This window comes from Megalobrama amblycephala, linkage group LG18 (assembly GCF_018812025.1).
Source record: "Megalobrama amblycephala isolate DHTTF-2021 linkage group LG18, ASM1881202v1, whole genome shotgun sequence".
In the NCBI taxonomy this organism is placed as follows: Eukaryota; Metazoa; Chordata; class Actinopteri; order Cypriniformes; family Xenocyprididae; genus Megalobrama; species Megalobrama amblycephala.
Genome location: NC_063061.1, coordinates 15244201 through 15271977, shown reverse-complemented (window position 1 = coordinate 15271977; position 27777 = coordinate 15244201). Strand labels below are relative to the sequence as shown.

The 27777-nt window shown below is 37.3% G+C and overlaps 1 protein-coding gene across 2 annotated transcripts in view; it reads left to right on the top strand.

The window, feature by feature from the left end:
• The window catches only part of slc8a4a (solute carrier family 8 member 4a), a 91998-nt gene continuing 64221 nt past the window's right edge, over window positions 1-27777 (top strand). Inside the window, exons 1-2 of one of the 2 annotated variants that reach the window (XM_048165784.1) lie at window positions 1-1215; window positions 1461-1548. The gene's annotated coding sequence lies outside the window, so the exon portion shown is untranslated. The remainder of the gene's footprint in view (window positions 1216-1460; window positions 1549-27777) is intronic. The other variant, XM_048165783.1, reaches the window with a different exon arrangement.

The window sequence follows — 27777 nt, the reverse complement described above, 5'->3', positions numbered from 1 at the left end:
AAATTTCATTTTTGGGTGAACTAACCCTTTAAGATGATTTTTCTCTCAGCAGGGCAATTTAGGTACAGTAGAGTTCTTCGAATCATTCTTTAATCTATAATAGAGAGGAGGATATTTTGCATAAAACATTATGAAGTGAAAATAACCTTGAGAAAATGTACTATAGGCTAACTTTTTTATTATACCTGACGCGATTCAATGATACAGCTGTTCACCTTTGAACCACAATAGTTAAAGCTCGCTAAGTGTCATAATTGAATCAGTGTCACCAGTAGTGGGGTCAGAGTTGATGGTACAAATTAATTCAGCTCCTCTGATGTGCACGTGCTTTTACACTCTAGCCAAGATAATTAGCATTTCTAATATGACTGTGCTACATCAGTGCCAGTTTGATGAATTACCGTCCGGTGTTGGCTCGCCATGCCTGCCAGCGACACTCCGGCAAACCTGCACGTGCTATAATATAGGAAAATGTCACCTCCCCTTTCTGCAGTCCACGCTGCTGAAAAAATGCTGCTTTTCGCACCGTCTCAGCTTTCTGCACAAACCATTCGCCAAAAAGAAAACAGAGTGTTCATTTCCATATTACCTTTTCCAACAAACTCCGCCCGTCTCCTCCTTCCTCATGGCGAGGCTGGCTGATGCTGATGCGAGCGTATAGTTAACATCTTCTCATTCACTCCCTCTGGCGCCACACGTCCATGTGCGGCTCTGATCATTCTTCATTCTTTTCTCTCTCTATCTATCCTCCCAGTGTATAATATAGTCTTCGCTTTTCACAGACAGCCTATTTCCCTCCTTAAAATGCCATTGCTGGAACCAGGCATTTTATATTTTCTCTAGTGTTCGGAATTATGTGAATGGGCTGCAGTTGGTGTTACCAAACATCTCGAAGATCTTTCGTCGACCACTTTTTAATTCGAATCGCGTCTTCGTTCACGTCTCATCTTGAACGTAAGACGCTCTTTTGTCTCGCCGCGAGATTTTCTTAAAAATCAGTCTCGCCTCGAGTCTACAACTTGATTGGATTTGTGTTTGTTAGTTGTTTGTATTGTTTGAACTGTCAGATCAAGAACTGCACCGCTGTACAGCTCGCGCGCATCACCGCTGCTCCGTGGAGACATGAGCCGCGCGCACCGAGCTCATTCACTGTGAATTAAACCGAACTACAGCAAGTCAACAGCCAGTGTCCACCGGAATCCACACACCGTCTTTGTAAGTACAACGAATTTACTCACCACACCACATTACAGTGCTACTAATACAGTATTATTTGCTGTTAGAAACCTGACGGTAGGTTTAATATACACAAAGAAAGCGAACTGATTGCAACAAATGAGTAATAGACTGCACCCTCCATGTTTTCAGGTTACTTGATGTCAGAATGAAATAGACGATTCTATGAAACGAAACACCCACGTTCAAATATATATTTATTCAAGACTACATTATTGTTTCAGGTACAAACTTGTTATTTTTCGCACTGCCTATACAAGAGCTACCCAACAAAATGAACCTCTGTTAACGTACGTCTTTCTGTCAGAGCAGGTAAGATTGAATTTACTCTTGTTCTAAACTAGGTCTGTTGAGTTATTATTCTCTGCGTATGTAGCTACCATTTTCTCTTAAATGTTTTGTACTGGCCCCGCATAACTAGTAGTAAGCGCCACATAGTTTTCATACTGGCTGTGAATACTTAGCAGTCACAGTTCTCATGGAAACGCTCTCCTACTCTCACTACAGAGGCAGCCCACCTGTTTCAGATATACATAGAATGTGATATGCCAGTATGCTGTGGTATGTAGGGAAACCCTCAGTCTCCACATGCATTGACTTGAGATCAAAAAAATTATACTCAGAGTGTCTACATATAAATGACACATGTAAATGTATTTTTTTTCCTCTCTACATTGGGCAGGTTTATTTCTCTCCCACAGTGTTTACATGCTGCGTATGAAACCTCTGGCTGATTTTAGCTTGTTTTTCCTCTCTTTTGGACAGTAGTGTGCTGTTTTTTGCACTTTGTTTTATTCGACTTAAAGGGGTATTTCACGCAAAAATGACAATTTTGTCTACACTTACGCACCCTTAAGTTGTTCCAAACCTGTATGAGTTTCTTTCTTCTGTTGAATACAAAAGAAGATATTTTAAAGAATGTTAATCAAACAGTTGATGGTTGCCATTGACTTTTTTACATTGACATAGTATTTTTTTCCTACTATGGAAGTCAGTCAACTGTTTGATTACCAAAGATCTTTTGTGTTCAACAGAAGAAAGAAACTCATATCAGTTTGGAACAACTTAAGGGCGAGGAAGTGATGACAAAATGTTCATTTTTTTGGTTGAACTATTCCTTTAAATGGATAATTCACCCGAAAGTGAAAATTCTGTCATCTTTTACTCATTATCATGTTGTTCCCAACCACTATGACTTTCTTTCTTCCACAGAAAACACACAAAAAAAGATATTTTAGTCCATGCAAAAAACATTTTTTGGACTCTATTGATGTTAATTGTATGGACAAAAACATTCTTCAAAATGTATTTTTTTTGTGTTCAGAAGAAGGAAGAATGTCATGCAAGTTTGGAATGACATAAAGTTGAGTGTGAATGATGACAGAATTTTTATTTTTGGGTGAAGTATCCTTTTAACATATAAGCATATATAACAGATGGTCATTTTGACAAACAGAGAAGATGCTCTCATATGACACACAAAATGCCATACCTCCTCACAAGGGAAATCAATTACGCCTTTAATTTCCTTTGTTATATAATTATACTGCAACAAAACAGACTGTAGGCAAATGATATTCCTGCAGCTTGTATTTCAAATCAGTCCTGTCCATTTTCACTTAGGTTGATGGCATGAAATAGTCTGAAATATGTATTTTTATGCCAGAATCTTAATAGCAATGCCTATGGTACAAGCATCATGCGATCATTAGTGCTATATATATATATATATATATATATATATATATAGTCAAACCAAAATTTATTCAGACACCTTGGACATTTCATTCATTAAGACAGTTTATTCACTATAGTTTAAAAAATGGTAATAAAATATGACAAGATCTCAGAGTTAAACTGTGTCAGAAAAAAAAAAATTAATCTTAATTATGTCAGATAACACTTGGTTAGCACCAAGCAAAACATGGTCAGGTCAAAGTGTCTAAATAATTTTTGGTTCCAAATTTTTATCAATTTTACTGGTAGTCCACTGTATGAAGAATATTTGGGTATAATATGTCACAGTTTACTTTATTTTACTATCCTCACTTACATAAATGAACCATAGTGTCCTGCACCCACTAGTAAAAATATACCAAAAATATCAAAACATGTCTGAATAAATTTTGGTTTGTCTGTATGTTTTTTGCTGAAAGCTTGATTTAGCTTGAGTCTGGTCTGGCTAATTTTCTCTCTAGTTGTAAACCACTATGTGTTCTCCTGTTGGAGCTCTTGGTTTCAATGGCATTATTTCCTTTCCCCTAATGCCTGGAACCATTACTCACAGTTTGAGCTAATCTTAATGTTTCTGGCGAACTGAAAATAATCCCACTCTTGCTAAAGGCGGAATCCAGAAAGTGGTTTGTTTTCTACTGCTGCTGCTCCTTTCATTATGTGGCGTGTCTGAATATTTGTACATCCTCTTACTCTGAAAACTCCGGAAGACGTGAATTATGTCGGCCAAGATTTAGAAGCCCAATTTTGTTGCAAGCTTGAGTTTCCATTGGATTGTAAAGCCTGCAAGTCTGTCCAGATAGCTTCATATGTGGCACAAGAATTATGAGTGTAACTGTAACAGAAAATTGGATGTTTAAACCTTTTTTGTGTATGTGTGTGTGCAGACTTAAAGTTCTGTTCTAAATCTAAGGTTCTTTCAGTGCACTTTTGTTTATGTCTGCCGGTCATCTTTGTGTGATCCCTTTAGTATCACCCTCCTCAGTGAGAATCCAAAGCCTCCAAATGGCGTTCTTCTCTCTTCTACTTGCAGCTCAACCACCATTATTAAAGTAGAGCCAGGGGCCCAGCACTAAAGCCTTCATATTTCACCTCCAGTCCACAGTTCGTCTGCCCTTACAAATGATTAGCACTGTAAAATCCAGCCAAGCGAACCATTAAAATAACTTGCCCTTCTCTAGTCTCTGCGCACATGAGGTAAGCAAGTTCTGTCAAGCCGTGTTATAAATAATATAAATATTGTAGCTTTAATATGAGATATTTTTGTCCGTAGCATTTTTCTCAGTCTTTTTAGAGCAGGGGGGTCCAGTCCTGCTCTTGGAGGGCCACTGTTTTGCAGAGTTTAGCTCCAACCCCACTTAAACTCACCTGAACCAGCTAATCAAAGTCTTAGGCATCCTAGAAACTTCCAAGCAGGTTTGTTGAGGCAAACTTGGGCTGAACTCTGTAGGAAAGTGGCCCTCCTGGAGCAGGTTTGGACACCCCTGTTTTAGAGAAAGGATTCGTTTGCCTAAAGATCTGTTCTAAAATGTGGTGAGCTACATCACAAGTGGACTATGCTAAATACAGGTGTAAACATGTTCTAAAATGTTTTGAGCTGTAGTTGAACACTCTTAAAGGGATAGTTCACCCAAAAATGAAAACTCTGTCATCATTTATTCACCCTCAGGTTGTTCCAAACCTATTTAAATGTCTTTTTTTCTGCTGAACACTTGGAAAGATATTTGGAGGAATGCTGAAGTTGCAATTTAGTACATTTAAAATATATTACCTTTAAATGTAATAGCGAATAACACACTACAGTTAAATTATAATTAAGTACTTTAAATGTGCTTTAGTATGTAAACATATCAAAATTCACTTCTTTAAAGCATGGCAAGATTATTAAAGCATAATGATTCAAAATGTACTTTAAAGTAAAACGTTTAATTTGACATTAGTACTAAGTGCTCTTAATACTAATTTTTGTAATTAAGATGGTTATCTTTTGAACAACATTCACATCACGCGCCTACGATGCCCTAGAATACTTCCTCTGTAGCCAAATAACCTCAGTGGGTTATTTGGCCATATGGCAGGTTGATTACAGACAGTTTAGAGCAAAATATGTTCCTTTCACTATTCAGGAGTGTCTCTTCATAGTAGGACTCATGCCATGATCAAAAGAAATGTCTGAAGACCCCAGATAAGGATTTGATGCTAAAGAAGCTATAAAGAGGAAAAACATTACTAAGGAGCTGTGGCCAGTTAGAAAATGCGTACCTGAAGATTACAGAACACCATTCACACTATCCAAGTAAAATAACTACAGCAACATTACAAAGAAGTTGCAAAAACCAGACTGTCCTCCAAAAAAACCCCCGACCCTATAGGTGCATTTACACTTTATGAGCACATGCGTTCCCTGGGATCGAACCCACAATCGCATGATTGCATATTGTTATACAGGTGCTGGTCATATAATTAGAATATCGTGAAAAAGTTCTTTTTTTTATTGTAAATTATTTTTAAAAATGAAACTTTCATTTATACTAGATTCCCTACATGTAAAGTAAAACATTTCAAAAGGTTTTTTTTTTTTTTTTTTTTTTTTTAATTTGTTGATTAGAGTGTACAGCTAATAAAAGTCCAAAATCCAGTATCTTAAAATATTAGAATATTTACATTTGAGTTTCATTAAATGACCATCCCTACAGTATAAATTCCGGGTATCTCTTGTTCTTTGAAACCACACTAGTGGGGAAGACTGCTGACTTGGCAATGGTCCAGGAGACAATCATTGACACCCTCCACAAAGAGAGTAAGTCACAGATGGTCATTACTGAATGTGGTGGCTGTTTACAGAGTGATGTATCAAAGCATATTAAATGCAAAGTTGACTAGAAGGAAGAAATTGGGTAGGCAAAGGTGCACAAGCAACAGGGATGACCACAAGCTTGAGAATACTGTCAAGTAAAGCTGATTCAGACACTTGGGAGAGCTTTACAATGAGTCAAATGAAGCCGGAGTCAGCGCATCAAGAGCCACCACACTCAGACATCTTCAGGAAAAGGACTACCAAGCCACTTCTGAAACAGAAACAACGTCAGAAGCTTCTTACCTGGGCTAAGGAGAAAAAGAACTGGACAGTGAACAGTGGTCCTCTTTTCAGATAAAAGTAAATTTTGCATATCATGTTGAAATCATGGTCCCAGAGTCTGAAGGAAGACTGGAGAGGCACAGAATCCAAGCTGCTTGAAGTCTAGTGGGAAGTTTCTGAAGTCAGTAATGATTCGGGGGGCCGTGACATCTGCTGGTGTTGGTCCATTGTGTTTTATCAAGTGCAAAGTCAATGCAGCCATCTTCCAGGACATTTTGGAGCACTTTATGCTTCCATCTGCTGACAAGCTTTATGGAGATGCTGATTTCCTTTTCCAGCAGGACTTTAGCACCTGCCCACAGTGCAAAAACCACTTCCAAGTGGTTTGCTGACCATGATATTACTGTGCTTTATTGGCCAGCCAACATGCCTGACCTGAATCTATGGGATATTTTCAAGAGAAAGATGAGAAACAGTCGATCCAACAATATACAGATGATCTGAAGGCTCAATAGTGCCTCAGCAGTGCCACAGGCTGATCACTTCCATGCCACACTTCACTGATGCTGTAATTTGTGCTAGGAGCAAGTCATTTGCTGTAATATGTGCTGCCGACCAAGTATTGAGTGCACAAATGAACATACTTTAAAGAACTTGAACTTTTCTGTTTTGAAAATCCATTTTTTGATTGATCTTAGGAAATATTCTAATATTTTGAGATACTGGATTTTGGACTTTCATGAGCTGTACGCTCTAATCATCAAAATTTAAAAAAAAAAAAACCTTTTGAAATGTTTTACTTTACATGTAGGGAATCTAGATTATATAAAAGTTTCATTTTTAAAAATAATTTACAATAAAAAAAATGAACTTTTTCACGATATTCTACTTATATGACCAGCACCTGTATATTGCAATGCTTTGCCAATTGAGCTATGCGAAACCCGAAATATGACGCGGATAAAAGGGAACAATGCATTAAAATGAAAGTGTCCTGTTGTTGATAGGGGTGCAACTTTAGTAAACGCTCCAATGGGTCGTATTTCAGAGAAGTGACAAACAACCTATATAGGCGTATTGGTTGGAGAACATGTTGGCAAAAACAGTATGGCAAGAATGAATGAGTACACTCATGTTTCTGCTCAGATTGTATACATCTTTCACCTTTACTAAAGAATAAAGGAGCTGCATGAGACACAGAGAGGTCACTTGGGACAAAAAAAGGAGGAAACCACAGCTCTCCAAAAGAACACTCTCGCCTGTCTCAAATTTGCCAAAATGTTTGGCAAAAACAACATACTTTCAACAAAAGCACTCATCGCAGATTCTCGCAGCATGTAAATAGGAAATTTATTTAAAGGAATAACAGGGCATGCTGAGAAACTTGAACCACAGAAAGTGGATTATGCGTGTAGTTCTGTCATGAAACTCTAGATGGCGCAGGCTGATGGGTCTTAAAACAAGCTGATGATAATTACAGTGTTAACTACTTGGCACCAGCTGATTGGTCCATGTCACTTCTGCAGCCAATGAGCTTGTTGCTCACACATTTAAATGGCTGGTTACATTCACTATAGCAGTTTGCAGCGTGCTTCAGAGTTCCTCTAAAACCCTCCGCCTTCCCCAGCTCCACCTGTATAGATCTGTTATGGGCTATTGATATATGCTATTTGTGCAGCAGCACTATGTCTTACTCGCAGAAGCGTATCGGTATATGTACTGGCAGTAGCAAGTTCCTGTACTTGCTCTGCAGCAGCAGCAATAATCTACAACAACAGCTATAATCTAGAGTTGTCATGACTGAAATAAGGTTTAAATTAAAGTCAAAGTGTATAATTTGTACACCACTAATTGGATCAAACAGAACTAGGAAAAAAAAAAGAACGTTTTCAGACAACTTTCAAATTTTTCCTGTCTTTTATTGTTCATCAAACAGTTAGTCCCATTCTCAACTTGGACCAATGAACCAATCAGCCCTTTCAAACAAACAGATTGCAACTTCGTTTGGTGCATAAATTATGCGTCGGGTCAGAGGTTATTCTTTTGCCATAACTCGACTTGCGTATGGCCGTTTGCCAGAAGTTAGTTTTCATAGTTTGCAAAGTTTTAAATATGCATATTTTTCTTACAAAAATCCATCGTTTCGCTGGTAACCTCAAATTGGTTCACTGATATGATCAGCCTTATACAACCATCAAGACCTCCATCATTAATAATTGCTATTTGTAAGTGTCTCGGCTAATGTAGCGAGATAATTCTGGATGTGAGGAAAATGCCTTTGATCTACCTTTTTGTTTTCAAGGAGCCAGCCCTCATCCAGGAACTTCAATTTAGATTTAATATCAACAATCTGTTTTGCTCGTAGCATTTGTGACGCAGGGAATGGGGTTGTAGGGTGTCTCTGCAGAGACACTGATGATGGCTCCTCATAGGTTTCAGCTATTTATTTGCATTTTGTAGTTGCTTCATGAGGCTTATCCTCTTTCTTCCTTTCTCTCCTGCTTCCCCTTTATCCTTCCTTCCTACTCATTGCCTCGTTCTGTTTATAATCATGATTCTGAGTGCATATTTTAAGCAAACCTACTTTCTGTTGCTTGACTGAGACATTTGTGTTTGTACATCCTGTAATGAATGCTAAAACTGGGTAATTATATAATAACATTAATCAAATACAGTTTGACTCATTGGGACTTTGGGAATTACCCAAAACAAACATTCCAGAAAGCACTACTGTAATTGTGGACTAGTTATTGTGCCCCATTCATCAAAGACTCACTTGCCAATTGGATTTGTACAAAATCAAATACATGACTTTCCTTTGCTGGTAACTGTTTTCTTTGCTCCTCTACTGTTAACACTGCATTTGCCCTATTATTATTTTCCTTTCTAACCTGCTATATTTATGTTGGCCAGTTTTACTCTAGGCCCATAATTTCAGTTCACTATCAGGAGAAATGGTCAAAAAATATTCCTGTATGGTTAGAATAGTTTACAGTTACATGCATATTACAAAGTATTATACACAATATGCTTTGTAATATGTGTCAGTGGCAAATTGTAAGAAGATCTGGTGCTCTAGTCACTGTCCAGGGTGCTGAATCTACATTAAAGGGTTAGTTCACCCAAAAATAAATATTCTGTCAATAATTACTCACCCTGATGTTGTTCCAAACCTGTAAGACTTTCGTTCATCTTTGGAACACAAATGAAGATCTTTTTAATGAAATCTGATTTATTTTTTATTATTTTAATGAAAACTATTCTAACCTGCCTACCACTTTCAATCCCCAGAAAGGTAAAAACAAACATAATTTACCACTTTATTTACAAAATATTAATCTCCAATGCGAGTTCACGCAACAGTGTCTACTCTCACATCAACACAACACGGATGCGTCGTGGTGCTCTTGTGAATGCGCGTTGAAGATTAATTATGTTTTTTTTTTCCCAAACAAAGCACTCGCATTGCAACGTAAAATTGAGGCTAAACCACTGGAGTCACATGGATTACTTTTATGATGTCTTTACTACCTTTTGAGGGCTTGAAAGTGGTAGTTGTGTAGGCTGTCAATGGAGTGAAAGAACGCTCTCAGATTTCATCAAAAAGATCTTCATTTGTGTTCCAAAGATGAAGGAAAGTCTTATGGGTTTGGAACTACATGAGGGTGAGTAATTAATGACAGAATTTTCAATGACAATGACATGACAATCATTTTTGGGTGAACCCTTTAAAGTCCCACTGTAGTCAATTATTTTATCACTTAAAACTCATCTTTGATCACCAAAATGACATATTTAAACATTTTTTCCAGTGATTTTTTTTTTTCATGCCTTAAAATAGCTTGAATATAACTCTACACCCTTGCCTAATTTAATATTCATGGTTCAATGAATATGCTAATTAGACCCGCCTCCACTCGCTCACAGCAGCTCAAAGAGTCTACTGTTGCTGTAGTGACGAGCAATATATGCTTATATACTGCTATATATGCGTATATATTGCTTATATATATGCTTATATATTGCAAAATAAGCTATATATGCTTATTTAACTTTATAGTGTTAAATAAAAAACCCTTTGTGTGTAACGTTAGGCCTACCGTCTGAAATCCTGCAGGCGCCCGTGCCTTCTCCGTAGCCTTCATGCAATAAATGCACAGCCTTGAATGAGCACGGATTTCCAGCGTATTTACTTGAACTCATCAGGTAGACTAATATCTATGGTTTGATCCATTCCAAACCTAGCCAATATAAGTATTTAAAATGGACTGAATAAAGCTTTCTCCGAACTTGACGTGTGATGCCACACTGACTGACATATGCACACGAATTATGGTCACACGCCCAGAGCAATTTTGTTTTAGCTATGTTTTATAGTATTAAAATATTTCGAAGGTCAAAAACATGAACTTTATTGGCTTTACTTCAAATCAGCTGTCACTTTAGCTACTTTACCATGATATGCACTCGCACACATGGCACAGCCCTTCCGACGGTTCTGTCAGGCACATAACAGTAATTAAAATTATTAGCCTTTTGCTTGACTACGTTATCAAACAGCTAATAATAAATATATCTCGGAATCAAACAGCTGACTTCTAACAATCAGTATCCCAAACCCTTTGAACAACTCAGAACGTCAGTGGAGAAAGGCAAATAGTTTATCATAACACCATAATATACATCATAGACTCGCTATATTACTAAATCTACACAATTTTTCCTATCAACAGAAAATATACCAGGATAACCTGCCTTCTCTTATCTGCTTTAGAGCAGTCATTATTAATGAAATGCTAAATCCCACTGGCACGTTGTCTTGATTGGTTACAAGGTAGTCTGTGACGTCACAAGCACCCACTATTTCAAACCACGGGTTTTAGACTGTCTTTGATTTACTGCAGTTTTAAACATAAAATCTTCAGCAATGGTGCTGTCTTATGAATTTGCACATGGTTTGTCTTAAAACATATTAAAAACACTACATAGACATGTAAACAACAAAACAAACTTGATTTTAGTAAAGTAAAATGATCCTGAAACAGTTCTCATTAGAATTAGTTTATGTTGTTCAAGAGTGAAAACAAGTTTCTCAAAGAAAATTCTTGCAGATTTGCCGACATTTTTGCTTGGGTTTGCTCTTCTGTATTGAAGGTTGTGTCAGGTGATTTGGTATCAAAGTTTTGGGCTTTTTGTAACTGTTGCAACAGGCTGACAGGGATCAGTTTGAATGATATGTAAATACCTCATATGAGACACGTCAGTCAAAATACTGTCTGCAAACCTGTGATTTTACACTGGGTTGTGGGAACATGGGAATTGAAGAGCCCAGTGATTCCTACCTCCAGATTAATGAGTGCAAATTAAATCTGAATTCTTTGAAGAATAAGCGCTGTGGTATTGTTTTCTATCACTTCATTTTCATTCTATCCTCCTCTCTATCCCCATGATGGCACGCTAAAGGTTTCCAGATGGAATATGGGGCTTTTGTGCTCCCCTGTCTATTCCACAGCATGAATGTAAATTAGAAGGTGGAACATGTTGACGGATTTTGCACCCTTTTTCTTTTCCTCTGTCATGGTCAGTGGTGCTGGAATGATGGGAAAATTTTCACACTTGACTAGGCAACTTCTATGGGTTTTCTCACAGTTCTTGATAAGACAGAAGACTTCACATGACAGCAATGGACAAATGCTGTCTTTTATTGAGAAATGATTTCATAGACAAACCCTGTCCAGTGTAAATGTCTATTGTGCATGTTTCATAAATTAATAAACACCACTGGTGTGAAATCAGATTCTACAAGAAGTCAATCAAGTCAATTGTGTTTTCATTAAAGCAGTATTATATGAACAACATGAGTGCTGTTGTTATGAATATCAGTGATTGCAGCACAATTGCAGGTGTGATTATTGCTTATTAACCACAGTATTTTTTTTAATAACTGCCTTTTATACAACCTATTCAAAGTTAATAATGAGGAGCGTACATTTTAGACACAATATTGCCATTTATACTAATTTGTCTGTTTTTGCTCCACTATTAAAAATACTTCTAAATGAAGAATTAACTGTTGCCTGTCTCCAAAATAAATGAGTTTTTGAATGAATCAATTTGGTTGAGTGATTCAGTCATTCACTAATAAAGACTGTGGCTGCTTTTCAATTGGCAGGCTCTCTGATTATGTACTTCTTTGGAATAAGTTCTTACTTTGTGACTGTGAAAAATGAATGTAATCAAGATGTAATACATTCATCATGTTGTCATTGTCACGTGACCTACCAGCATCAGTTGCTTCACTTCACTTACATTCATGGGATAGTAAAGTGTCTATTGGATGTGCACTTCAGAATCTCTAATCCAGGTACTTTTTGCCTACAGTTTTATGAATATATATGTACTACTCTTTTCACATACTGTGTCTTACCTTAACCCTTGTGCGGTCTTCGTTTGGGGACTGCACTCGTGGTCTTCGGGGTCTCTGAAGACCCCGGCAACAAAATGCAATTTTGTAACAATATAATATATTTTTTAAAAAACAATGTAATTTTACTCTGTTTATTAATGTTTTTCCTCAACATTTGTACAGTTTTTGGAGGATTTGTGATATCTTTTAAATTTATATATTTAATATAAATATAAAATATAAATTTATTTATATTTATGCAAAAGCAGCTTTTTATGTAAAATTCACTTTATAAAAGGCCCAGATTTCTAACTTTGATTCATGTGGATAACATGGATAATTTGACATGGTTTAGTGTAAGATTTTTGCCCATCTTTTGGAAAATGCAGTTATAAAAGTAAAAAAACTATCATTTTTACCAGTAGATGGCTGTAATGCTCCATTATATGCTATGTGCTATTTGAATGACTGAAAGATGTCTTTTTACAAGTTTTTTTCAGTTGGATTCATATCTAAATGTTATGAAATCACAATTATAACAATAAAAATTACTTTTTGTCAAAGTTTAGCATTTTTTGTACTGAAAAAAATCAGTTTTTTCAATAATATCATCAATAATGTAACCCACAGAGACCCCACTTAGAAACTGGACAAAATCCATTCTCAAAATCAGAAACAACGCACAACACACACACACAGAAATGAAGTGGCACACTTCCAAAAATGCAAAAAACATCCCCAATACAAAATGGACATGCTCACACACACGCGCGCACACACAAAAATAAAAATTATTTATTTTATTATTTTATTATAAAATTATTATTGAAAAACTGATTTTGCCCTGCACAAAAAATGCTAAACTTTGACAAAGTAATTTTTATTGTTATAATTGTGATTTCATAACATTTAGATATGAATCCAACTGAAAAACACTTTTGAAAAGACATCTTTCAGTCATTCAATTAGCACATAGCAAATAGTGGAGCTTTACAGCCATCTACTGGTAAAAATGTTATTTTTTTTACTTTTAAAACTGCATTTTTCAAAAGATGGGCAAAAATCTCACACTAAACCATGTCAAATTATCCATGTTATCCACATGAATCAAAGTTAGAAATCTGGGCCTTTTATAAAGTGAATTTTACATAAAAAGCTGTTCATGCATAAAAACCTATTTCAAAAAATATTTTTTAATTTATTTATATAAATTTAAAAGATATCAGGAATCCTCCAAAAACTGCACATGAACGTCTCATGCCATTTGGACAAAGAGAACATTTTTTTTAATTTGAGCAAACATCATTTGCGGGTCAAAAAGACCCCGAAGACCGCACAAGGGTTAATTCCTTAAAGGGTTATTCACCCAAAAATCTTCAGAATCTTCAGAACATAAATTAAAATATTTTTGATAAAGTCCGATGGCTCAGTGAGGCCAATGACAACAAGATATAATTAACACTTTCAGAAGCCCAGAAAGGTACTAAAAACACAGTGGTTCAACCTTAATACTATTAAGCGACAAGAATACTTTTTGTGCCCCAAAAAAAAACAAATAACGATTGTAATCAACAATATCTAGTGATGGCCGATTTCAAAACACTGCTTCATGAAGCTTCAAAGCTTTACAAATCTTTTGTTTCGAATCAGTGGTTTGGATCGCATATAAAACTGCCACTGCCAAATCACGTGAACTGTTGAAATTTCGAAACACTTATGATGTAACGAAGCCTCGTTTACTGAAATCATGTGACTTTGGTGCTCCGAATCTCTGATTCGCAACAAAAGATTCGTAAAGCTCTGAAGCAGTGTTTTGAAATTGGCCATCACTTGATATTGTTGAAAAGTCGTTATTTTGTTTTTTTGGGGCACAGAAAGTATTCTCAATGCTTTATAATATTAAGGTTGAGCCACTGTAGTCACATGAACTGTTTTAAATATGTTTTTAGTAGCTTTCTGGGCATCTGAAAGTGTTAATTATCTTGCTGGCAATAGAGGCCTCACTGAGCCATCGGATTTCATCAAAAATATTTTAATTTGTGTTCCGAAGATGAACAAAGGTCTTACGGGTGTGGAACGACATGAGGTGAGTAATTAATGATATAATTTTCATTTTTGGCTGAACTAACCCATTAATGTATTAGTGTGTCTGAAGAAAAATCAGTTGAGTAAATGATTCATACACTCACTCATAAAATCAGTCACCTACTGGTGTAACAGTGTAACCTACAGAAAGAAAATCCCCACCACTAATAAACAGACTGACAGTCTGTCTGGAACAAACACAGACAAACGGCGTGATACAAACAGTGAAAAGTCTCAGTGCTGTTGGACTAAATATCACACCACCTGGCCAATCAAATTTGAGAACTGTTGCATATAATATAAATCACTACAGATGAGAAAATGCCAGTCTGTCTTAACACATGAACAAATTCTTCCTGACACAATTCTACAAAGTGTCTGAAAATAAGGCCAGTCGAAATGCTTGGCCATGTGTAAATGAGCTCATACTGGCTCTAGTGATGTGTAATTGCACAATTAAACTATTACAGGAAATGAGAAAAAAAAGAGAATCAGATCCAAACTGTGTGAATGTTATCATTGGGAGTTTTGGCAGCAAACCGTGGCATGTTGGTTTACGTGTGCGTATGTGTGTAAATGATTGATTGTGAATGGAGAAAGGGTCGCCTTGTGGGGGCTTGTGGGTATACAGTCTCATCCACACTGTCACCCCGTGAGACAAGCAGAGAGGGTGCCTGGGGCAAATGTCACCATGTGGAAAGGAGCTAAGACTGGAGGAATAAAGAGACACAGGTGTTATTTTTGGCTGGCAAATGCCATATGCTGCCTGTTGAGGGTCTACAGTAGGCGACCTTTCCAGAGTGTCCGTGGTTGCAATGAGAAAGATGACAGACACAGGAAATTGGTTTTAACGAGAATGAAACTGTTCACCCAGCAGAAAATGCCATCCACAGGTACTGACTCTGAGGCGATAGAGCGGTCATGTAAGACCAACTTGAAGAAGACATTGATTTACCAATGGCTTGTCAATAGCAATAATACATGACAACAATAGGCAATATATTGAAAAAAAAAATCTTTGTTGATGGATCTGGCTCTGAATAGACTGAGGCAGAAGTGTCAATAAAAATGATTAGAAACTTCATCTGGCCCACCTTAACTTTTAACGTGTCTCGCCCGAAGGGATTGAGGTTTGGCTGGTTGGCATCAGCCCAGTTCGCCTCTGCTGTCACATGCTATATGTCACAGTCTGTGTGTTTAGTTTCATTTTTGTGGACTTTTAGTTGGTTTGTCTTCAGTCACATGTTTCCTTTAGGGGCTTTCGCACAGGAGGAATCTTTTCATAGTTCCTATTTAGAACTATTGGCTGAAGTACCCAGATTTTGCCGTGTTTGCACCGCAGGAACTAGGAGCGATTTTCATTCTAGGAACTCCTTTTGGAGGAACTAAATTAGCTCCTACTTCAGAGTAGGGTCTAAACCAGCACTATAGGAACTATCAGTGACGTAAGTGTACGTTAATTGCTCAAACGCATGTCAAACACCGGCACCCGGCAAGCCATGTAAACTTATTTACTTCACGAACATGGAAAACAGCGATAACGGCATTTACCTGTTGTCTGCAGGGTTGTTCTTTTCTCCACCTCGATTATATGTAATACTGAAAGTTGTCATAGGAGATTTCGTCTCTTAGCCCCACTTTTTGCTCTTTCAGTCACGTAAATTATGCATTTACATTCCATCTCCATTATCACGAAACCCACGACACACAACAAACACAGCTCCAATCACGGCATCCTCCATTCACCGGTTTTTAGCGTTTGTAAATGCCGTGCTTAAAGAGGCTGCTGTTGGCTGCTTCAGAGTTCATATTCCCGGTGCAAATGCAACCAGGAACTTGGCCCGGCGTAGAAATGAGTTACCAGGGAACTATTCTTTTGGCTAGTTCCTATAACTGAGTTCCTAGAACTATTCGGTGCAAAAGCCCCTTTTGTTCTAGTTTCCTGGGACACTCATTTAACCATCACACCTGCTTGACATTTAGTTCGTTATCTTGTGTATAAATTCTCTCTGTTTTCAATTCCTCATTTTCCGGTATTGTTTGTGTCTTGCGACACTCTGCATGTTACTCGCTTCCTGTACTGGATTATTTGAGTTTGTTTGTAAATAAAATAATGGTTTTGGAACCATTTTCATCCTTCACTTCATCATCTGAACCTACACGTGACACCATAACTACACCATCTGGACCCAAAATGCATCAATTGACTGACATTTAAAAGAAACAAAATAAACATATAAATCACAGATATTTCGTCCTTTTATTTCAAGGGCTCTTAAAAGTGTGAAATGGACTTCCATTCCTTTTTTTTTACATCACAGTTGATTTTCTTTTGATTTTTATATTATTATTACATTATTTTATATGATTCCGTACTTTTTTTGGGTTAAAAATGATCCAAAATCAATTTTTGAGCAAGTACATAACCAGTCAGTGTTCAAAACTATCTCTTTACCTTAACCCGATTCACAACGGTAAGCTTGACGTTACTTACTTGTTCATATGACATTTTCCAGTGAAAATTCTTATTTTGGTCATACTTCCGAGACATAGAATCTGTGATTTTGAAGTACAGTATCACTGATGTGGTGACTGACACCAAACATCAGATTCATCCACGCTGAGGAGCCATGCTGATGCAAAATGCACGTAAAGATAATAATTCAGCATATAACTGCAATTGCAGGTTTCAAACAGAGATGGCGACAAAGAGGCAAAACTTACGGACAGCACCTTTAATTTGACTTCTCAATTTTGTTTAGTTTACTTCAGTTTTTTACTTTATGATAGTTAGGTTTAGTCTATTTTTTTTCTGAGATTTCTAGTTTCAGTTCATTTAGATTTCATTGCAATTTTTGATAATGAAAATCACACTGTTTGGGACTGTGTACCTTCTTGTGGTGCAATCAACACTGTATCAGAATTATTGTGAAGTCATTAGGCTTGTCCGAGATGAACTACACTAGCCTGCCACCGGCTGGCGAAATCTGCCGGATGCAGGCGGGGGAGGAGTACAGAGACGGCCGTCAGGTCGGACACTTTGTGCTTTCCGTAGTGTGCTGAACCACTGTCATTCATGGCAGACCATGCTTTTTTTGCGTTGATTTTAGCCGAAGAAGTGGATGCGATTGAAATTCGCGAACAAGCCTATTGTCTTGTGGCTCCAAAGCGATTAGTCACATGACATTTACAGCTCAGATGATTGGCTTAAAAATGTCTGGCTGCAGAACTGAGCGCTCATGTGCAAAGATGTCAGATTGCATATTTGGGGTGTCCTCCCTAGCCATACAGCTGTTACTGAGATAAACGACAACCATAAAGAATGACTTTCTCTAGATAATTTAGGCCTCCTTTGTCTCGCCAATAACAAACTCTCATGCTATAAAGCATATTTGCTTTGCACCTGTGCTTTTAACCACACTATACCATTAACCAAAGATCTATACTGTTCCGCACACTGAGGTGCACCGTCAGTCATTCTCACAAACCCTTCAGAGCTCCTGCTTACTCTGCTGCAGCCCTGCTTATTATGTATTTAAAGCACTGGATGACTCCCTGCTTGTTTAGGCCCGTCGACTTCTCTCCTGTCAAAGCCACCAGGAGAGCGATGAATGCTTTATGGAGAGTGAGAGGCTACTTGAACTACTGCGAACGCAAAATATCCGCTCACACATATGCCATGTTTATTTGGCTGCCCATCGTTATAGATTACAGAGGGCGCATGAGCAATGTTGCATGTTTCATGAATATTGATGCGAACGGCGGACATGCGGGCGGCGTATCGAGAGAGCGCTACATGACAGTTGTTAATATGCAGGGATCTGAGGGTGGGAGAAGCTTCATGTTTTTTTGCAGTACACAGGAGAGGAGGCTGACCCATTTAAATGGCAGATTCAACGCGTGTGGTGCCTCACAATAGGGTGAGATAGCAGGAAGACTACTAGACTGTGTCAGGAAAAAGGAAACGTGGGCACTCTGAGCTGAGGCACTGATGAGATCTGTTTCCAGCAAACATATGGAGAATGATAGCATAAAATTAGACTTCGTAATATGCAAGGAATGGTAGAGCTGTGGGGTTTGCATGATTATGTAAATGTTGTGTGTTTTTGTGAGTATATGTGCACTTTTTGTCTTGTATAATCAGGTTATTTCATAATTACAGGCTTCTGTGCATTTTTTTAAGTGTTTGGATACTGAAGTCATTTCTTTCATTAGAGCCGTAAGTTCTCTGACTGCACTGCCCACCCTCCCCCATCTCTGCCCTCCAGTATGAGGAGCTTCAAAGCATGAGATTTCACTAAGATCTCTCTCCATCCATCTTATGTTGTGTCACTTCCTCATTTTCTCTCTCTATCCTTTCTGCTTCCTCTTCTTTATCTCCTATTTTACATTATTCTCATCTCACTACGCACCTCATATAAAAAGCAACTTGTTCTCTGATTATAGAGATGTTCGGAGAATGAAAGAAGGTGGTGTTTGGATCAGTCCACGGACTGAGCAAAACGACTGAGTCAATGAATCTCGGTGTGCAGTGATGCTTATGAAGTAGCAGCATTCTTAACCAAATGACTCAATTGGATTTATTTTTGCTAATCTTTCTCATTTAGTGTTTAATTTGAGAAACTGAACTGGCTTTCATGCGGCTTGCATGAGTCTTTCAGACTCTTTAAGGTATATTTGTGATGGGTGTGAAGAAAGCATAAGCCTTAATAAAAGTCATAATAGAAGAATTAAAACAGAAATAGATTTTTTTCAATCAATCTATCTATCTATAGTCTATCTATCTATCTATAGTCTATCTATCTATCTATCTATCCGTCTATCTATCTATCGATCTGTGTCTGTCTATTTATCTATCGGTCAGTCTGTTTGTCTGTCTATTTATCTATCTATTGGGTGTTTGATTGGCCTATCTGTCTATATAAAATTACAGTTAGGCTTTGTGAATTTCTTTAAATTTCAATTTATTTTGATTCTACTTCTATTCAAATTCAAATTCAAATTTGTCATCCTTTTTGCAACCTCAATTCAAACTCAGGAATTGAATTGAAATTTAAAGTGGTCATGAATTGAGACATCAACTTTTCCTTGAGCTTTTGATATATAAAAGGTCATCATACTATAAGAATATCCTATGAGTTTCGGAACTGAAAACTTCCTTGTTAGTCCAATAAAAGCTTTTATTGACACCAGGCCCAGCGAACGACTCATCCCGTTATAGAGAGGTGAAATGCTGCCTCCGCAAAAGAAATCAATGCCTACTTCATCGTTGCAACTTTAGCCCCGCCCACTGGCGTGTTAGTGAGGTGAGGAGAGAAGAGCGATACAGCTCTGAAAATAACATTACCTTACAAAGGATCCTAATGCTAGGAATATGGTTATTTATTTTCAACAATGTGAATGTCTCAGTTGAGCATTATTTATTTGAATTCATACATTTTACTATGGATTCTTTGATAAATCAATTGCATTTCGGCGCAGGCTTCGCAAACAGACTTTTACGATATGGACTCGACAGTAATGCAACAACATGTAAGTAATCGTGTTAATTCTAATGCCTGATCTGATATGTAATGATTCATGTACAGTCAGATGTTCTTTATCTATGTGTCAGTAAATCAAACCAGTGATTAAAAGAACGCTCCCTTTACAATCGCTGGAGCTGTCAATCAAACAGCATGAGTTTATCAGTGACTGAGCTCTGGACTCACACCAAAACTCCCATTTTATTCAACAAATCTCTTAGTTACATAGCATTTGCACCGTTAGTGACGATAAAAGCATTCGTTATTGTGCAGAAATTGAGTTGAAATGATGAGATCGCTGCTTTCATGCGCTCAACAGCATACAATATTCATTACTGCAACCTTTTATGCCACAATCTAAATATGATACCATTGATCTAAATGTAATGCAATAAAGCAATGCAGTTCATGGTTCCCTTTAAGGTTTTCTTCTTCTTTTTTTATTGATATTATTGATGTTACATAATTGCACATTATTAGCTTCTACACTATGGGTTGTTTCCACAGAATTTTTTTTTTTTTTTTCTTCATTAAACCATGCTGTTAGCTTATGCCATTATTGTCCACAGGAGTCCATCTCATTTCATCCTGAAGAGATAAGAAAGATGATGTGGGAGTACAGGATGTCCCAGTTTCGCCCTCAGCCAGTCAAATGAGCACTTGCTTAATGATGAAATGTGACACCAGTGACATTAAAACATCTTTAGAAAAGACTGGCTTAATTTCCCACCAATTATGACATGCCCTGTCGAAGGAGCATGAAAGGGCCTGCAACATAGAGGAGAAAAGGAACAGATGAAAGAGGGTAGCATGGAAATGAAAGACTTTCACAGGCCTGATCAGGGAATCATGTTCGGTAATGATGACGAACAAGCAGTGGTTGTGTTGTTAAACATCGAGCTGACCTGCTGCTTTTCTCAGTTTGTTTCCTAATTGGGTCTGGTGTGCTAGTGAGACACAGATTCCCCATGCTGGGCCGTGTTTGTGTGTGTATGTGTGTCATGCTCTCTCACACCTCTCTGAAGTGCAACATGACCGTCTGGCCCTAATTGATCATCATTGTTATGTCTTTGTTATGGCTGCACATACTGGCATTTGCAAACTTGGCATTTTGGAGAAAATACATTCATTCTTATTTTCTTAATGTGGCTCTGCAGCTTTAAATTGCATCTGAAAAGGCTTCATTCCAACTGGATAAAGCCCCAAACTGCTCTGCACATTGACTTACAAGTCTGAATGATGAGCCATAATGAATAGCAGCTGTCCTTGGTGACACTGTGTTAGTGTGTTTAATGTAAGCTTAGCATCCACACATCCACTAGTGTTACATTGTCCATTTCTGCACTCAAATGGGAAGGTTTTAGGGGGAGATTCCTGTGAGGAAGCTAAATTAAGATGGAGGGATGTCTGGTAAATATTGACTGCTGTGGAAGGAAAAGGAGGAGGATGGAGGGACAAATATTGACAAATCTGTTAATAATCATCTCAAACTGAGAAATATAGAGATCTTTATGGGTGAATCTCACCTGAAACCTGCCAACAACATGTCCTGATCATAAAATCACAAGGAATAAACAGGATTTTTTTTTTCTTAAATAAACATAAGCCTGTTTTAGGGCCTTTAAGATGTTTTGCATTGTGATGAGTTGATTCTGAGTGAAATTGTTCTTTCACATATACAGGTACTGGTCATATAATTAGAATATCGTGAAAAAGTTCATTTTTTTATTGTAAATTATTTTTAAAAATGAAACTCATATATTCTAGATTCCCTACATGTAAAGTAAAACATTTCAAAAGTTTTTTTTTTTTTTAATTTTGATGATTAGAGCGTATAGCTCATGAAAGTCCAAAATCCAGTATCTCAAAATATTAGAATATTTCCTAAGATCAATCAAAAAATGGATTTTCAAAACAGAAAAGTTCAAGTTCTTTAAAGTTTGTTCATTTGTACACTCAATACTTGGTCGGCAGCACATAATACAGCAAATGACTTGCTCCTAGCACAAATTACAGCATCAGTGAAGTGTGGCATGGAAGTGATCAGCCTGTGGCACTGCTGAAGCACTATTGAGCCTTCAGATCATCTATATATTGTTGGATCGACTGTTTCTCATCTTTCTCTTGAAAATATCCCATAGATTCAGGGGTCAGGCATGTTGGCTGGCCAATAAAGCACAGTAATATCATGGTCAGCAAACCACTTGGAAGTGGTTTTTGCTCTGTGGGCAGGTGCTAAAGTCCTGCTGGAAAAGGAAATCAGCATCTCCATAAAGCTTGTCAGCAGATGGAAGCATAAAGTGCTCCAAAATCTCCTGGAAGATGGCTGCATTGACTTTGCACTTGATAAAACACAATGGACCAACACCAGCAGACGTCACGGCCCCCCAAATCATTACTAACTTCAGAAACTTCCCACTAGACTTCAAGCAGCTTGGATTCTGTGCCTCTCCAGTCTTCCTTCAGACTCTGGGACCATGATTTCAACATGAAATGCCAAATTTACTTTTATCTAGAGGACTTTCGACCACTGTTCACTGTCCAGTTCTTTTTCTCCTTAGCCCAGGTAAGAAGCTTCTGACGTTGTTTCTGTTTCAGAAGTGGCTTGGTAGTCCTTTTCCTGAAGATGTCTGAGTGTGGTGACTCTTGATGCGCTGACTCCGGCTTCATTCTACTCATTGTGAAGCTCTCCCAAGTGTCTGAATCAGCTTTACTTGACAGTATTCTCAAGCTTGTGGTCATCCCTGTTGCTTGTGCACCTTTGCCTACCCAATTTCTTCCTTCTAGTCAACTTTGCATTTGATATGCTTTGATACATCACTCTGTAAACAGCCACCACATTCAGTAATGACCATCTGTGACTTACTCTCTTTGTGGAGGGTGTCAATGATTGTCTCCTGGATCATTGCCAAGTCAGCAGTCTTCTCCATTAGTGTGGTTTCAAAGAACAAGAGATACCTGAAATTTATACTGTAGGGATGGTCATTTAATGAAACTCAAATGTAAATATTCTAATATTTTGAGATACTGGATTTTGGACTTTCATTAGCTGTACGCTCTAATCAACAAATTAAAAAAAAAAAAAAAAAAAAAAAACTTTTGAAATGTTTTACTTTACATGTAGGGAATCTAGTATAAATGAAAGTTTCATTTTTTAAAATAATTTACAATTAAAAAAATGAACTTTTTCACGATATTCTAATTATATGACCAGCACCTGTAAGCCATTCTTTCATCATATGAGCCATCACAACAAAACAAAAAAAATTGTGTTAGTGTACTTATTGTCTTTTTAAATGTGTTATAGTGTCTGGAATAGTAATAAAATGGTAGGCTAGAGGCAGGTGAAATAGGGAAGGATTAATGAGAAAGCTTTAAGAATCATGTGAGCTTAGATATTCAGATATCTGGGGTGGATAGTGAATCCATCATTCAGTACTGAAGTTTTGACATTGCTTGATTAAAGACTTACTAGAAAGGGTTTTTACCTCCTATAACCAACACTGTATTCAAACTTTTTGCCTGTTATTCCTTTGTTCCCTTTTCATCTGTCTTCTTCCTCCTTTCCATTCTGACACTCAAACTTTGTTACCTGTCAGTCTGTCTACCGTTCTCTCCTATTCCAACTAAACAGTCTTTCTCTTTTTCTTTATTGCTACTTTTTTTCTCTCTACACCCTTCACCTCAGGAGAGTGAACCTGTCCTCCTCTTCCTCAAAGTTAAACCTGCTTTTACTCTCCGGGCAAAGAGACTAAAGCATTCATATTTTACCACCGCTCAAAGCCTTAAGTGAGATTAAGGATTTAACAGTCTGCTAAAATCGCCATATTTAAAACAACTCTATTGGTTACATAAATTTTATCATTTATAAATGTGTGCTGTTTTGTCTTATTAGAGGCACTATTACAGTCAGGCATAGCTGGAGGATTCATGTTGTTTTATGAAGCTACTTATAGTTGACATTATGGCTTATTTTATAGGATGTGTATAACATAAAACTCTGTGCTAAGAAAATTAGTTTTGAAAACACTGAGGGAAGACCATATTTTTGGTGTCTGTCGTGAACTCTTAAAGGTCCCGTTTTTCGTGTTTTTTTTGAAGCTTTGATTATGTTTATAGTGTGCAATATGTTCATGTTTCGCGTGTAAAAAACACATTATTTTTCACATAATTTACTTATTTGTATACCGCTGTTTCCAGTCATAAAAACGGACTGATGACTTCCTTGTCTATGAAGTCCCTCCTTCAGAAATACGTAACGAGTTCTGATTGTGCCAGCGGTTCCTGTGTTGTGATTCGACAGCAGCTTAGCGAACCTTGCCCGGAAAGGCCACGCCTCTTACCACGCATGATGCAGATGCATGCGCTCAGTGTTATTGTAAACATGTCTTTAATTTTACCCTATCAATTTGAGCCGGAATCAGACCTGGTGATTGGACTGCGTGATGAAAATAACAGCGTTTCGACGACATGGCGACAAACACACTCTACAAACGCAACTCTTGTGTATTCCTGTGGGTGGAGGTTAGTCAAAAAACTGTTTTAGTGACGTCATTAAAGAAGGAAGTAGAGGGATGTAGTCCAAACTGGCCGTTCGATGTAGGCGACTTCTGTTAAATAAAATATCTCGCTTGGCATTGAACTTTGAGCTTTAAAATTTTACAGATTTTATTTATACTCGTAACAACAACATTACACACTAACTAAAGTTTGAAACATGGGATCACGAAGAACGGGACCTTTAACAAAATAGTTTTTAGACTCACTGATTCTTTGGGCAACACTGTATCAGACTGAAGACGGTTATAATATACGCTTTATTGGTAAAAGTTAGCATTAGTGTAACGTCTGGATGGATCCGTTCAGAGTCAATAAACTTTGGAGTTTTCAGAATGCTTTTAACCTGGTGAACTTTGTTTATAAATCACTAAATCGGCGCCGGACGGCTGTGACTTTCGGCAGGTTTGTGGGCCTGCGATGGTAAACAAAAAAAGTCCAACTTCCTCACTTTGGTGACTTCAAAGGAGCACCCCCCCCCAGAGACTGACCAGATCCACATTCCAACACCCCACACACACAGGGACACACAAAAACACACACACAGACACATACAGAAACACACAATCATACATTTTTAACTGTATATGTGAACTACCACTATGCTGGAATATATATATGATATATTTTAGAGCCTATGCATGTTTCCTAGTGTTTAAATGAGTGTATTTGTGCTAGTGTGCATTTTAATAGGGGAATCCCGTCTGTAAACCATAACTTCTTGTCTATGCGTTTCTGATCTGTCGAGTTTGATCTCGTTTTAAAGCTCCGGACTTGAGCTATTCATTGAGACATGTCACAAAACGGACAAATGCATCTTTCTATGTGTTTAATGATCCTGTGAAGAACACACTCCATCTCGAAATCCGATCTGTTAGCTTGGGTTTCCATAAAGACAACGACACACACCTTCGCTCGCTCTCTTGTCTTTTCGCGCTTCGCTCTTCTTCTTCGCCTTTGTCTCCCGACTGACTCACGAGCACCTCGTGCACGGACGCCTCAGGTGACCGCGCTTCCCAACCACGCGCGCAGTTCGGGAGGACCACTTCCTTAGACTTTCTCTCTCTTTGGCTAAGTTACTTAAGCTTAAACCTCTTTTGAAAACCCCGCCGGAGAAACCCTCTCTGAAAGGACCAACCCAGCCAGGCGCATTGAAACTGCTACACACGGACTTAAACCAATAAGCAAGTATTATCATTTATCTGAATTTGTCTAAACTGATTTCTGTGCTGGCTCTCTCTCTCTCAAAAGGGTTTACGTTAACTGTGTAATTTGCCATCCTTTGATCATCTTTCTTTCCATGTCTTTTCTTCATTCTCACTCTTGTGTATATATATGTGTATACTTCTGTATATATTTTAGACGTATAATCTCGGTAGCCGTAGCTGCATATATTAAACACATAATTCATGCTCGATTGTTCTGTTGTTCTTTCAACTGAAGACCAAGTCACTTTAACGTTTTTCGATCGCTTTATGCTTTAGTTATTTTCATGGCCAGAAAATAACTCTGTTTATAATATTCTGTGAGGGACTTAGTTTGCTGGACAAACGAACAGTTTCTCTAGATAATTATTAAACCAGAACTAATCATATATGTAATTGATTATAATTCGTTGTAATTGATTCACAATATATGTTTAATTCCCCGTTGGGTTGATATATGAATCATAATTTATTCATAACCTTATGAATTATTATATTCATATTTCATCCATAAATTAATTAATAACTGTACGAACCGCTACATTCGTTATATATTACATTAGTTAATGCACTGGGTGTCAGGAACAAACAATGATTAACTTTTTTTTTTATATTATTAATTAATCTAGGTTAACATTAACTCTTTCCCCCCAGGTGATGGAAATTCCGTCATTTAAAACACAATACATTGACAGAATTTTCCGACAATCCATGTTTTCAAAGAGTACAGAATCTCCGGATCAAAACAGAGACAAAAAAAGAAAGAAAAGAAGCAGAAACAAGCAATAGATACATTGCTTATAGACGTTGTAGTCTTTGACACAAATGCAATTTTCTGCTTTTTGTTCAAAATGTTTTTTTTTTTATATAAATCTTACCCACATTCAAGTGTTGATAAAAAAGAATGCATGAAGCTAGAATAAAATGTGTTTTTGTTGTTGTTGTTTAAAAGCAGAATCATTGTTCTTTTGAAAAATTGCATGTTCCGATATCCATACAACAAAATCTTTGGGGGGGCCATGACAGTTCTGTGAAAATTATCAAAATTTCTGCCGGGGAAATAATTAATTTATTAATATATTGTTGTGCGAAGTTAATTTCTGAATATTTATAAAACATGAATTATTCTTCATTTATACTTTATTAAATTAAAAGTTAACTTGAAATGTTAAAAATATCTGTGCATTGTTAGTAGGGTTTTTGAGTGATTCAGACTCAAGGTTGGGACAAATGACTTTCTTTATAAGTAAGTCATTGAATCATTTATACAACCAATTTGTTCAAACACACTGATTTATTTAGGAATGAATCATGTGACTGTCGTTATAGGTGAATCATTGAATCATTTATCCTACAGATTTGTTCAAACACACTGATTCATTTAAGAACAAATCAAGTGACTGTTTTAACATGTGAGTTATTGAATCATTTACAACCTGTTCATTCAAAACACTGTTTTATTCAGGAAAGAATGAATTGACTGTCATTATAATTGAGTCATTGAATGATTTACACAACTGACTTGTTCAACTCCACTACTGTGTGTTGCCCAGAGACATGACAGTTGTTTCTGCTGTCAAATTATTTTCGATATTAACTACTTGTTTATTAAATTGTTGTATAAAAAAAGCAATATCACACTTGCTATCGTACTGGTGGTCTAAATATCAGTGATTACCTGTGGCTGAATCTCAGCAGTGTTGACATTCAGTACAGTAGTCTTGCGCATGTCATATTGATAAACCATAAGCTGAAAGACCCAACTGAGCTTGTTTAGTCATTTATAACTGTCCACAAGTGTGTGTGTGTATGTGTGTGTACGAGTGCAGCTAGAGTATCAGGGCAGACATATGGAGAGCTGTGTTGTTATTATGGGAACTGGCCACAGCTAGATTCACAGGTGGAATCCCCAGTAGACTGCGCACAGCAGATCATAAAAGCCACAGAGCT